The sequence below is a fragment of the Eufriesea mexicana genome, unplaced genomic scaffold, assembly GCF_001483705.2.
Source record: "Eufriesea mexicana isolate 0111107269 unplaced genomic scaffold, ASM148370v2 scaffold723, whole genome shotgun sequence".
NCBI lineage: Eukaryota > Metazoa > Arthropoda > Insecta > Hymenoptera > Apidae > Eufriesea > Eufriesea mexicana.
The window spans coordinates 362,257-366,984 of NW_016908884.1; positions in this window are offsets into that span (position 1 = coordinate 362,257).

The following is a 4,728-nucleotide window of genomic DNA, read 5'->3' on the forward strand; positions in this document are numbered from 1 at the left end:
GTAACATAAGCAAACGAAGCACAAATCAGCCTAGCGTGACGCGACGGCTATTGCTGGCTTCGACAGAGCCAAGCAGAACATTCTATGCGAGAGTGGGGCGCAGAAATCCATAGGGTCGCTGTGTATAGCGGAAAATGCAAAGCTATAAAAACATGATCCAGACAAACGTAACGTAACCGAACGAAGCCTAACTCAAGCCATCGTGATAATTACACTGGTCATGGCATCCCCAGAGTCCAGCAGATTATAGTACAGCAATGTAGAGCGTAGAAGTCCATGGAAAAGCAGCGATCTTCGCACAAAAGACAACTCCATCCTATCATAACTTAACCAAACGTCGCCTAACATAGCCTGACGTGCCGAGATCACTATCGATGGACTGCCAAGAGGCAAGCAGAATATACAACAGCACAGAAGAGCGCAGAAATCCACCGGATAGCAGGTATGGCACGAAAGTCAAAGCTGTCCTAGCCTAATCTAACGGAACGTAGCATAACCAATCGTAGCCAAGCCACACCTAACCACCCTACAACACAGTTCTTGACCTCCAGAGAGCCGAGCAGCAGATACCACAGCACTGCAGATCACAGAAATCCCAGGAGTTGCAGTGCAAGGCACAAAAGTCAAGGATAACCACATCAAGCATCATCTAACCGGACCGAACCGAACGTAGCCTAATACAGCATAAGGTGCCGAGACCACTATTGCTGCCCCTTCCTAGAACCAAGCAGAACATATCTGCTCACAGTGGAGCGCAGAAATCCGTCGAATAGCGGAGTACAACACAAAAGTCAAATATACTCTCTCCAAACCAAACCAAACATAACGTAACCAAACGCAGCCTAACTCAGCCTAGCGCGCAGCGACCACCATTGCTGGCCTCCCCAGTGATAAGCAGAGCAAATCAAAGCTCAGTATAGCGCGGAAGTACTCCGAATAGCAGTGTATAGCAGAAAAGTCAGTTCTATCCTCTCCTACCCAGACCAGGCGTAACATAACCAGACGAAACCTAACACAACCTAGCGTGCCGAGGCTACCATTGCTTGCCTCCCCAGCACCAAGCAGAACATATTACAGCGCAGTAGAGCACACAAATCCACAGTATAGCAGTGTACAGCAGAAAAGTCATAGTAATCCTGACCTAGCCCAACCAAACGTAACATAACCGAACGGAAACTTACTTAAATTAACGTGACTACTCCTCTATCGCTGACCACCCCAGTGTCAAGTAGAATACACCGGAGCACATTGGAGTGCAGAAATCCGCCGCATTGAATTGTATAGAAGAAAGGTAAGAGATATGCTAAATTAACCTGAGCTAGCCTAACCTAACCAAGCGTGACCAAGCCCAGCCTAACGTGCCTAGCCAACTATTGCTGGACTCAACATCGCCAAGCAGGGCATATTAGGGGACAGTAGAGTGCAGATGTTCACAGAATGGCAGTGTATAGCACAAAAGTCAAGGCCATTCTGACCAAACTCAACCTAATCTTACCTGTCGATACGAAACCTTATCCAACCAAGCGTGCCAGGACCACTATTGCTGGCCTCCACAGAGGCAAGCAGATGCTAGTATAGCAACGCAGAGCACAGGTATCGACCGAATTGCCGTATATAGCTCAATAGTCAAAGCAGTTCCAACCAAGCTTAGCCTTACGTAACCTAGCCAAACGTAACCCAACTCAACATAGCGTTCACAGACCACTATTGCAGGCCACCGCAGGGTCAATCAGAACATATTACAGCACAGTAAAGCGCAGAGATCTACCGTATAGCAGTGTATAGCACAAAAGTCAATGTGACCCTGTTCTAACCTAACCAAACGTGACGTAACCAAACGCAACCTAACTATTCCTAACGTGCGGACACCATTATTGCTGCCCTCCGCAGAGACAAGCAGAACATTTTTTGGGAGAGTAGAGCGCAGACGTCCATAGAATCGCAGTGCATAGCACAATAGTCGAAGATAACCTATGTTAACATATTCAAACGTGACATGCCCGAACGCTGCATAACTAAACATAATGCGCCGAGACCGCAATTATCTGCATCTCCAGAGCCAAGCAGAACATACTAGAGCTCAGTAGAGCGCAGAAGTCCACCGGTGGTCAGTTTATGCCGTGAAAGGCAAAGCTATACACACCTAAGAGGAGTTAACATGACATAACCAAACGTAGCACAACACAACCTAACGCGCGGAGACCACAATTACTGCCCCCCCCCCCAAGACGAACAGAGTATTGTGGAGCAACGTATGATGCACAAGCACACGGAGCATTGGTCTATAGGACAAAAGTCAAAGCTACAATTTCCTTACCTAACAAATCGTGACTTTACCTAGCTTAGCCTAGCAAGACCTATCGTGCCACCACCACTGTTGCTGGTCTCCCCAGGGAAGAGCAGAGTATAGTAGAGCTATGTAGAGCGTGTGAATCCACCGATCAGCGGTGTACAGCACAAAAGACAAAGCTATGCTGTCCAAACCATTCCAATCGCAATATAAGCAAACGCAGCACAACACAACCTATCGCGCAACGACCAGTATTGCTGGCCTCCCTGGAGTGGAGCAGAGTATAGCAGAGCCAAGTATCGCGCAGAAATTTTCCAGTCAGCATTGTATAACATAAGAGCGAAAGAAATCCAAACCAAACACGACATAACCAAACCTAACAAACCGTAGACAGAACAAACCTAACGAGCAGAGACCTAAATTTCTGGCCTCACCAGGGCCAAGCAGAACACGTTAGAGCACAGTAGAATGCCGAAATTCACCGAATAGTAGTGTATAGCACAACAGTCAAAGCCACCCAATCGAAACATAACCAAACCTAACGTAACCGAACGTAACCCAGCTAAACCAATCGTGCCGCAACCGCTATTGCTGGCTTTCCCAGAAGCAGGCAGATTATGACAGAGCACAGTAGAGCACTGTAGTCCATGTAATGTCCGTGCTGAACACATACGCCAATGCTATCCTAAACTAACCCAATGTTACCTAACCTGAAAAAACGTAATCCAGCTAAACCTATCGCGCCGTGGCCAGCATTGCTGGCCTCCACAGAGACAAGCCTAGGATAATACAGGAGAGCAGAGCGCAGAAATCCATAGAACCGCAGTGTACGGCAGAACAGTCGAAGCTATGCGAAACTAACCAACGCTAATGCAACATGACCAAACGTACCATATCAAAGCCTAACGTGCCGAGATAGCTATGACTGGCTTCCCGAGCGCCAAGTAGAACATGCTAGAGCACAGTAGGGCGTAGAAATCCACCGAATATCAGTGTATTCCACGAAAGTCAAATATATCCAAGCCTAGCCCCAGCAAACGTAACGTAACCTAGTGCAGCCTAACAAAACGTAACGGCCCGAGACCACTATTACTGTCCTACACAGAGTCGAGCATGCTACTGTAGAGCAACGTAGAGCGTAGGAATCCACCGAATGCCGGTGTATAGCGCAAAAGTCAAAGCTATTCCATCCTGACCGGTCCAAGCCTAATATAACCAATCGCAGCCACACTTAACGTAACGCGCGGAGGCCACCATTGCTGGCATCCCCAGAGCCAAGGATAATATACTAGAGCACAGCAGATAGCAGAAACTCACCGAATTGCAGTGTATACCACAGTAGTCGAAGCTATCCTATCCTAACGTAACCAAGCGTAACCTAACCGAACGCAGCCTAACTGAACCTAACCTGCCGACACCATTATTACTGTCCTCCCCAGCGCCATATGGAGCGTATTTGAGCACAGTAGAGAACAGATTTACAAAAGTGATAGCAATCCTAGCCGAACCTAACCAAACCTAGCCTAACCCAACGTAACATAGCTAAACCCAACGTGCCGGGAGCACTATTCCTGGCGTCCACAGAGTCAAGCGGAGTATCATAGCGCGCAGAGGGCCGCAAAATTCCAAAGAATAGCAGTGTGTAGCACAAAAGTCAAAGCCACCCTGACATAATACAATGTAACGTAACCCAGCCTAATGGAATCTAACACAACCTATCGTGCGGCGACCACTACCGCTGTCCTCCCGGGGGTCGAGCAGAGTATGGTTGAGCGATGTTGAGCGCAGGTATCCACAGAATTGCACTGTGTAGCGTAAAAGTCAAACCGATCATAACCAAACCTAAACTAACCTAGCCAAGCCGAACGTAACCTAATACAACCTAACGTGCCGGGGTCACAATTGCTGGCCTCCCCAGGGCCATGCCAGAACACATTAGAGCACAGTAGAGGGGAAGATTCCACCGAATAGCAGTGTATAGCACTAAAGTCAAAGCTATCCTATCATAAACTAACCAATCGTAATATAACAAAACGTAGCATAACTCACCATAACGTGACAATACTACCTTTGCTGGCCTCCCCAGAGATTATCAGATGTCAGTGGAGCAACGCTGAGAGCAGGTATCGTCCAGTTAGCAGTGTATAGCGCAAAAGTCAGAGCCATTCTAACCAAACATATAATAAGCTCACCTAGACAGGCGCAACCTTACTCAACCGAACGTGCCACGACCACAACTGCTGCCCCCCCCCCCCCCCAGAGACAGTCAGAACATATTAGAGCAGAGGAGAGTGCATACGTCCATAGAATCGCAGTGCATAGCACAATAGTTGAAGCTAACCTATCCTAACTTGTCCAGACGTAAGTTGCCCGATCCTTGCTTAATTAAACATAACGCGCCGAGGCCACTACTACTACTAGCCACGAAGGACATACTA